This window comes from Drosophila elegans, unplaced genomic scaffold, assembly GCF_018152505.1.
Source record: "Drosophila elegans isolate 14027-0461.03 unplaced genomic scaffold, ASM1815250v1 contig_801, whole genome shotgun sequence".
Classification (NCBI taxonomy): domain Eukaryota; kingdom Metazoa; phylum Arthropoda; class Insecta; order Diptera; family Drosophilidae; genus Drosophila; species Drosophila elegans.
In genome coordinates this window covers 547,879-558,142 of record NW_024546155.1, presented here as the reverse complement: position 1 = coordinate 558,142, position 10,264 = coordinate 547,879, and the positions used below count along the sequence as shown (strand labels likewise).

The 10,264-nt window shown below is 42.9% G+C and overlaps 1 pseudogene; it reads right to left on the bottom strand.

The window, feature by feature from the left end:
- Nucleotides 1-3,036: 3,036 nt before the first annotated feature.
- On the bottom strand, nt 3,037-9,340 carry LOC121467829 (annotated as a pseudogene).
- Nucleotides 9,341-10,264: the final 924 nt, after the last annotated feature.

The following is a 10,264-nucleotide window of genomic DNA, read 5'->3' as shown; positions in this document are numbered from 1 at the left end:
CCAGTGAAACATCGTGAAGGAGCAAGTAAAGCCGTGCGGAGTCATCAAGGAAACAAGATCGCTACGTCGAGACGTTCGGGACTTAGCTGGAGGCAGAACAAGGACAACGAGGACCCCAGGACGACGAAAACGAGCGTCGAGCGAGCAGCCTATACTTTGAATTCTTAAGCCTGCGGCAGAGAGGGTAGGGTGGAAGCGTTCGTCTAGAACCTGGCGTTTGACCCAGGGACTGCGTTGGCGGCTTCCGGCGTACGCCTGAAACGTCAAGTAGAAACTGAGCCGACGTCCGGTGCGACCGGCCGGGACAGAGCAAGGGACAGGAGGCTGCGGCTGCGAAAGGCGTACGCCTTGAAAACACAGTGCCTGTTCACCCTAGTCTGGGAACGGTGCCGCATCCCTAGTACCTGTACACCCGCCGAGCCAAGGGTGGCAGAAGACATCGCAAGCGAAACCCGCAAGGAAGACACCACTTCGCAGCCGGCACGATCCAGCGAGCCGTTCAACGTGGGAAGGAGACGACGGCAGGACGTAATTTTACATAACCATTAGACCACCCCGGCCGAGGGTCAAGTCGGCGAATAAAAGATCACTGCATACTCCCAATCTTTCTGTTTGTTTTCACTGGTCAAAAGGGCGGTCACGTATATATAAATTTGGTAGGAGCTAGCCGCACGACATTCGTAGCGAGCAGATAATAAAGAAAATCAGTTCGTTACACAAGGCAACGGTTATGGAGAAGCATAATCCAGACAATGATTTGATAAAGCAACTAAACCCGAATACAATGTGACTAAAAGGACGGGTTGAGACCAGTTTGCTGTGAAAGTATAAAAGTAGTGATCTACCTGTTACCAGGTACATTGCCCACAGCCCTTAAACGCGCACGTTGTCTCAATCAGAACCTGTTTTGTCTGTGGGAACGTGCAAAAAAACAGCAACATAAAGGCAGCACTCCTTAAGAAAGTACACTAGTCGGCATATTTAAACGTAATTTTTTTCGGGTTTTTGAACGCGTATTATGGACTGGATATCTGTTTCCTGTCGCCTGTTGGGTGAACCAAGGTCAATATTTGATGAACCTAAATAATAATAAGGGTATCTTTTCAAAACCAAAGAATAGTTTCTGATCTCTCTTTGTTTTCGGAAATTGTACTCCAGAGATCCTTCAAAATTTAATGGATATGATACCTATGGGAACCTTATCAGGATTTTAGCCCAAAACGGAATTCATAAACTCAACACAGCACGAGGTGGATACCGGGATATAAAGAGTTCAAGGGGAGTCGAAGAGAAGCAGTGAAAACGTGCTGTCCAGGATTTTTATACTAATTCAATAAACGTATTAACCGAAATTTCAGAGCTAAAACCATTTCTATTTCAATCTGTTGACAAAGCGTTGTGGAGAAATGAGTGGGAAACATGGCTGCGTGCTTTTATCATCTACATAGAGTCAGAGGAGATAGTTCCAGTTTACAAGAAGCGAAATAAGTTGCTGCATCTGGGAGAACCACAGTTGCAGTCAGTGGGGTTCAATTTACCTGGTGCACTTGTGGCGCATGACAAGAAAGGCAATAATGACATTTTTATACCTCTAGTGGAGACACTAAATGAGTACTCACAACGAAACTCGGTTTTCGAGAGGCATCTATTTTGGGCTCCTTCTGGTGCCAATTGAACCGCTGCTGGAGGCTGGAGATGTACTCCCGGGACCATCGCTGCCAAAACCTGTGCCTCAGAGACGGGACACCTCGCCATCGTCTCAAGCAGGTCAGGCTGATCTGGTCCGGGAGCGCCGCTGATGGTGGGGCCAGAAGAGGGCCGCGTTGAGCAGATGGATCAGCGATCTTTCAGACGACTTCGTCGGAGATTGCACGGATGGGAGTGCGGATTCGGACGTTTGGCTCGATCTTCAGGACCACCTCCAACTTGGTCCCCTCGTTGACCTTCGACCGGATTGTCGCCGTGCAGACCTTCTCATCTCCAACGCTGGTGGTCGGCAGACGAAAGGCTGCTACCATTGACGCGTCAGATGCAGCTGGTCGGAGTGCACGAATCGATGAGGGCGGTCTCCAAGATGACCAAGGCCGTCAGAAAGACGTTGGAGGAGGGAAGAGAGCGACGGACCCGGTGTCGAGGATGCTGAGCGCGGCGGAGAGGCGAGCGCTCTGCGAATTGGCGGATCTTGCCGGCGCGAACGCTGCCGAGAAGGGGAACGGCGCTGGGAAGTGGAAATTCGCTGGGGACTGGGAGGCTGTGCCATGTGCAGCATAGTGTGATGGTTTCGGTTGCATACCTTGCTCCGGTCACCGCTACGACACTCTCCTTGCGAATGCTTGTGGGCGAGGCAATTGGCGCAGTACTTGTTTATCAGAACTGATCAGACCCGCTTCTCCGCGCTTAGCTTTCGGAACCTCTGACAACTTTTCAGATGGTTGATTCCCCGGCAGACTCGGCATCGGTAGGACAATGTACCTCGAGTACGTCTGCTTTCCAGAGTCTGGGCGCTGCGTGGACATGGGGCCATCTCAAGCGAATCTGAAGGGAAATTATGGAAAAAGAAAGCGAATGAAGATGATTCAGAATGAAGTGGCACTTGCTTATGGACTATGGATGACGGAATATGGATTTATTTGGTAGAGTTTTTGACAAACTCACCCGGTAGGATACCCACTTTGGTTACTGGATGCCGGATAACACCGCGCGCCGTCCAAATGTCGACTTTCTCCTGGAAAGACTGAGTCGATTCTACCGAGTCGCCACTCATTCCATAGAAGATTGTCGTCCTTGATGACGACAATATCGCCGACGCGGAGATTTTCGGTGAGAAGTTGCCAGTTGTTACGTTTGTGGAGCTCTTTAAGATACTCTTCCTTCCATCGAGCAAGGTTCATTATAGACTTGGATTACCCCTTCACTTCGGGTTCCACTAAGGATAGAAGAGGTCCGCCGACAAGAAAGTGCCCTGGTGTCCACGCTAATAGATCAGACGGATCCTCTGAGATAGCGGTCTGGAATTTAGATAAACTTTGATTTTCGCTAGGAGGGTTGAAAGCTCCTCAAAAGTGTACTTTCGCGTATCTGTGGATTTATAAAAGAGTCTTGAAGCTATTGACACCCGCATCCCACAGGCCTCCCATATAGGGTGCCCCAGGAGGAATAAATTGCCAACTGAGCTGCTGGTGGCTATATGCATCAGTAACAAACTTTTTAACGGCTTGCATAAAGTCTCGGGTTGATAGGTGGCAGCGCCATCAAAGATCTTCCCGTTGTCGGACTAAACTTGGCGCGGACACCCTCTTCTGGACACGAAACGAGCGAAGGCGGCAAGGAACTTATCGGTTGTTAAGTCGGATGTAGGCTCTAGATGGATAGCCTCAGTGGAAAAACATACGAAAACCAACACATACCCCTTTGTAATGAGACAAGCTCTTCCGGTGTAATTTTTTATGTCAAAGGGGCCGGCGTAGTCCTTCCCTATGTACGCAAAAGGACGGGAAAAGAGGGCTCCGTCTTTCGGCAAAATTCCCATCATCTGGACTTGCAATCTCTTTTTGTGGATTACGCAGACCTCGCTGGGGTTGATAACTGCCTTCACCAAGTTCTTTACTCTCGGAACCCAGTATCTTGACCGGGTGAGACGTACCACTAACTGGTTACCGCCGTGTAAAGTTATGAGATGCGTAAATTTGAGCAGTAGCCAAGAGAGTGGGCATTCGTTCGGGAAGATAATGGGATGACGTTCATCATAACGCAAAACTTTCCGAGGCCGCTTTTGCTTCAGACAGCGGCGTTCGTGAGCAAAATATCTGCGCTGCGTGCAAACAACCATGAGTCTTTCAGCGGCTGCAAGTTCCGGGGCATCTAACCTGAGAGCGGCGATTGTTTTCTACACCGATGGACGAGGCTCGCAGTTCTCGCATGGACGCCACATGGACATTGATTGCCCGCTTTTCTATTTCGGTCATCGGTAAGTCGGTGCCCTGGCTAGGCCATTGATTGCGTGGCTGTTGCAACCAAGTTGGTCCATGCCACCGAAGTGGGTTGTCAGCCAGCTCTTGGAGTGCCCCTCCAAATTACAAATTACAATTTTTACAAGGAATTTAAATAGAAAATATAGCTTGAAACTCAGATAAATGTACCTTGCCTTAAATACAAATACATTTTTATTTCTATGTGATACAAAACTATTTATTATTTGTTTACAACTAATAATGTTACGGAAATCAAAAATAATAGTTTTTTTTCTTCAAAAAAGTCGAAAAAATATTTTTTTTATTATTTTCAATACAAAGTTATACGATTTTCAATGTTTGCGACACTTCCAAATAGGCGTTCCCCTTCATTCCCCTAGATATCAATATGTGAATTACTCGGAATTATTCCTTGAAATGTGCTGTTTTTCGTTTTAAGAAAGAAATAAATAAAAACCCTAGCGCGCTTCCACATTTTTTGCAAGCTTGCGTATACACATTTGTGCAGGAATTTACATGCGCTTCAGCGTGCTAAATGCTTTCTGCAAGCAAACCAACTGGTGACGGTGTGATGAAATCGAACTTTTTAAATCCGAAAAGAACGTGTATTATTCGAAAAATGATATCGAACCAGTCTTTGAGTATATTTTAAAAAAGTTACATTTTGATCCAAATAGCTCATTTCAAGAAGGAATGAACCGCTTAAGAGTATCTTTAAGAACTTTAACATCAAAATACAAAGGAAAGTTGGATAAAGCCAATAGAAAACACGATCGCTTTTTATTAAAAAACGAAGACTGGATGAAATCTGTTTTTAATATTCAAACCGAAGGATTCGGATTACTTGAAAAAAGTAATGTAAGTCATGCGGGTCTGGTCGTCCAAAAATAGAATTCAGTTCTAGACAGAATCGTTCTAAGAGATACGAAATTGCAAATTTAAGTGCAAAACACAACCATAATGCAGAAAAACTATTGATGGCTTGTAGGTATGCGGCAAACCATTCTAAGCAAGTAGACTTAAATGTCATTCTTAAGAAAATATTAAAAACACCTGAACAGCCTACCAAAATTCGGAAACCCCACATAAAGCAATTTAAAAAAATCTGTGGAAGCAGCCTTAGCATTTATTTTGGATGGTTTTTTTGTCTAAGGAATTGTATGTAAAAATACGTTTAGCCTCAAAAGATTCTGGAGCAGACATTTGGCCTCCATATAATAATGTAAGAGAAGCTAAATCTGCATGCAGGCCAGCAAAAGAAAATATTTTAGTTACGGAAACCTTTGCCAAAGCTGAGCTTCAATCCTTAGTTGATCACACTTCAAAAAGAATTATTGAAATCCAACATGAGTCTATAGCTGTTTATATGGAAAACAACAAGATGACAGATATTGAAGTTGATTTAATGTGTTCATGGGGCTTTGATGGAAGTTCCGGCCATTCTGCTTATAAACAATCGTATCAAAGTTTACCAACAAATGAGCAAATAGATGATCAGAATCTATTCGCTACTACTCTTGTGCCTTTGATATTGATGACTGAAAATAATATTATATTGTGGAACAACGAATCACCACAATCTGTAAGATTTTGTCGCCCAATAGCATTACAATTTGTAAAAGAAACTCGAGATCTTATTCTGAAAGAAAAAGATTATATCCAAAATAAAATAGATAATCTAACAGTTTGAATAGTTCCGCTCTACGAAAACCATAATATTTTTGTTCATTATTGCTTTTTTTTTTAACATTGATAGATGTCAAAGTATTAAATACTATAACTGGTACAAAATCTATGCAAGCATGTCCGATTTGCCAGGAAACTCCAAGACATTTAATGATGTTTCAAATAAGCAAAAAGGCATTTTTTTGCCAAATATAAATTCACTTCAATACGGACTCAGCCCACTTCACGCTTGGATCAGAATTTTCGAATTATGTTTGCATATTTCCTGTAGACTTCACGTGAAAGTTTGGCAAATGAGAACTGAATTGCAGAGAGATTCGTTTCGAGAACGAAAAAAACTTATTCAAGCTAGACTTTGGTAAGAATTGGGACTGAGAGTAGATAAACCGAAACCTGGTGGCTCTGGAACTACAAACGATGGCAATACAGGCCGCAGAGCTTTTGCAAATCCAAAATTGTTTACTGAAATCTTAGGCCTAGATTCACAACTAGTTTGTAACTTACAAACAATTCCAATAGCACTGTCAACAAAAAGTCCTCTTGACTCCGATAAATTTGATCAATTTGCTACTGCTACTGCAAAAATATATATTAAATATTATGATTGGTACCCTATGTCAGCAACACTTCACAAAATTTGTATGCACGGCTCTGAAACAATAAGTGCAAATAAAAAAAAAATTAAAAATTTAAAAACCAAAACAAAAAAAACGGGATTTTAAATCGGTTTAGGAGCCTTCTCGTGGCACATCTTGAGTGTTTTAGCAAAAGCAGCTAATCCTAAGCGTAATATATAATTATAAAACAAAATTATCACAAATCCTTTTTAAAAATATATAAATTGATATAAAAAAATTAAAAATAATGATTAGAAGTAATTTAACAAGTTTCAATGAGAATTAATCAGTTTTTAGAAAAGTCATCATATTCAGTCCGCCATTTTGAATTTTGAAAATCCAATTTCAGATTCGGAATCAGCGACCCCAAGAACATAAGATAACATATTAAAAGTTTTAAATCAATTGATAATTTGGGAGTTATTTATTTTCGCCCCTTTTTTCCAATCCTGGCCCACAGTGCAGAGGCATTTTAGGAGAGATAGCTCCGCGCGTGAGAAGGTTAACTACTATAACAGCCCCGTATGCTTTTTACGAGGCGTCACAGAATCCATGATGCTCTACGCGGAACTCTGGCCGAAAGGAGATCCATCTCTGAATTGGAACCTACTTTTGGACCGAATAGCTCTGGAGAAAGCTGCGCCACTTTTGGCATAACTCAGCTGAAAGTTCACCCTAACTCCTGAAGCCAAATCTCTTGCATAAAGATCTTGGCACACTCTCCAAATGGAGCGAGCCAGCCCGCTGGGTCAAACAGCTTGGTGATTTAGGAAAGGACCTGGCGTTTTGTGGGTGAATTCTCAGTTGATAGTTGTGGTGGGACGAAGAAAAATTCGTCGGACGTCGCTTTCCCACGCACTCTGAGAGTTTTAGCTGTACTTTCGGTGTCGATCTCGAGGAAATCTGTGTTCAGAAGATGATCGCTTTGGATGTGAGCTAGAATTTTTTTGTTGTTTGAGGTTCACTTTCTTAATGGAAATCCCGAGGAATCTAGGGCACTTTGTAGCTCTCGTACAATGAGCTGCGCGTCCTCTGCGGAGTTAGCTCCCGAAAGGAGATCATCTTCATACATATAATTGCGAAAGACATTGCAATAATGGGTAGGAAGGACCTCTCTCATATGGTTGAGATCGAGATATTCGTGAATCACGGCGTCATATTTGGTTTTCAGTTGACTGTCTCTTTTTAGGCGTTGATCGTTTCTAAGGAATCGAGCCAACGCGCAGGATCTGGATCAGGGCGAAATTTACGTTTTCAAGATCACGAAACGGAAGGCTTACTATATACCTGCCGCTGTCGTCTCTCGTAGTAGACCGGAGGAAGTTTTCCTCACAAAATTTGGTGAGTCATTTGTGACGACGCGTGAGAAATCCGCATAGAAAAGACGGAAATCGTATTTTGCCTTGAAGCCGGTTCTGTTAGAATCCATCCGAAAATTGTCTCTTGGCCGAGAAGGGAACCACAGTTATTCGAACGTATGCCGCTTAGAAGGATGGATGGCAGTATATCGGCCCCGATCAAAACATCTATTTGTGCGGTCTCAAGAAACTTTGGATTCGCCAGTGGAAGGTCGGGGAGGTCCCGTAGAAAATGTAGTGGAACCGGACAGGGTGGGAGATTTCCAGCTAACTGTGAAAGAGCATAGGCAGGCGTGCTTAACTGTAAGCTGGACCTGTTCGGCGAACGAATGGTAAACTGACAGAGCTTTTTTGATTCAGCGGATACTGTCTGGTTTAAGCCTGACACTTGCGCATGTATATTTTGGTGGGCAACTGAATAAGGTTGAAAAGCCGCTCAGTGATAAAGTTTGCCTCAGAACATGAATCTAACAGCGCGCGGAATGTGAAATTCGAACCCAGGTGACAAATGTCTGTTATGGCGGTACCCAGCAAGACGAATCTATACCCTGTCGCAAAGTAATTTTGCACTGTGGAATCGGTCGCCACGGCAACCGCGGGAACGGGTGTATTTGGTCTTGTTCTAGGTGTCGGAGTGGGAATTGAAAGCGCTGGGGAGGAGTTGCCTCGGTGTGGTAGTGTGTGATGGCGGCCCCGGCACGTGAAGCAATTATGTGTATTTTCGCAATCACACAGCTGATGTCCTCGTGCAAAACAATTCAGACACAGCTTATTTGCTCTTATGTACGCCGACCGATCGTCGACCGACATCTGGAGAAAACGAGCGCATGGATGCCACTCTTGTCTCGTAGGAATTTATTCATCGAGATGCAGTATTAGATGTGGGCGCCTTCGTCTGAGACTGACTAGAACCTGACGGTCGCACGTCATCAACGTCTACTATACGGTGACGCTCAGTCAGGAAAACACTCAGTTCATGCCATGTTGGAATATTGGCCTTGTCGTGTAGCGACTGCTCCCATAAGGAGAGCATAAGCTTCGGGAGTTTAGAGGACCACAAGTACACCAAGAGACAATCCCAATTTTCGATCTTTAATCCGATGCCCTGGATAGTGCTTTGTAACTTTCATAAAGCTGACCCAGATTCCTGATGGATGGCTTGCACGTTAAACAGTATCTTAAGTTGGCTGTTAACTAACAATCGTTTGTTTTCGAAACGCTCAGTTGGGTTATCCCAAGCTAACCGAAAGCTATCGATAGTCAGAGGCGTATTGGAAACTACGGCCACTCGTTTTGGCATTCAGGTGGAACAATTTTTCGACAGACGTTAGCCTCGGATTGTTTATGTAATGTTCCGTAAAAAAATCCCTAAACGGCGGCCAGCGAAGATAATCGCCGGAGAAGACCTCAGTATCGCGCACTGAGGAAGCCGACAGCCTGAAGGAATATAAGTCTGGGTAGGATCAGCTTTTGTCTGCGGAACTTTCGGAGTCTGCGCTATCATATCCGCTATCTGAGCACCACACCTTTCATAAACAGAGTAGCAATAGCGGTCCCATATCGCTCGGACATCCTCGCGTCGGATATTTAGCGTAGAAGTGCTAGGAGGGACCGCCGACGGAGTATTCGGTCTTGATTCAAATTCACTGAGTCGGTCTGAGACCTCAATGAACTTGTTCAGCGCAATTTCGGCCGCTGTGAGAGTCATTTTTGTTGTGGAACGCGTCAGCTTTTCTTAAGGCGAAGGTGATCTACTGCTGCCTATAGGTGTGGGCGGCTTTACGGAGACTTTTGGAATTTTTTGTTTTGGTTTGTTATCAGCTGCACCGGACATGCCACAAATCGGAACGAGTGGAAATATTTGTTTTTAGACAAATATATATTTATATATATATATATATATATATATATATATTTAATAGTCCCCATTGGAATACCAGTATTTATTAATATTTAATATTAAAATATTAAATCGCGCAAAAGAAGTTTCATCCATTTTTTTTAATATATTTTTGGAATTACCGAGCAATAAATAATAGCGTGATTTGTTGGAGAATAAATTTAAAATAATTTGAAAAATGTAAATGTATTTAATTTAATTCATTTATTGAATTTAATATGATTTAATTTTATTTATATGTCGCTGGAATTTAATTATTATTGCTCGGAATAAATTTAATGTTGATGCGGAATAAATGCAATTACATAAGTGTATTCTGCCACTTTTGTAGGGAGCACTGGAACATGCTGGACTTATGATGATGTAATGGAATTTGTATGTATAGTATGTATGGATGTGCGTTTGTGCAGTTCGCGCTCACGCGAACAAAATTGCATATTAAATAAAACACTGGCAAAAACACACCAAAGTTTTCCGCGTCAGTTTAGAACTTTTTATTTATTGCTCTGGACTACCGACGGGAAACTTTTGATGTCTTGTAATATTTTCACAGTAGGATGTAGAAAATTTGTAGATATGTGTGAATGTATATATGTGTGTATGTATATTATATGAATAAGAGTGGCGGACAATTTATTTGAATATTGCCGGCGGGTATGTGTTGTAAATTTTTGTTTTCGATTTGGTGGAAATGGTGTGCAAAACATTTTAGCGGTGAAACACAAACACCTA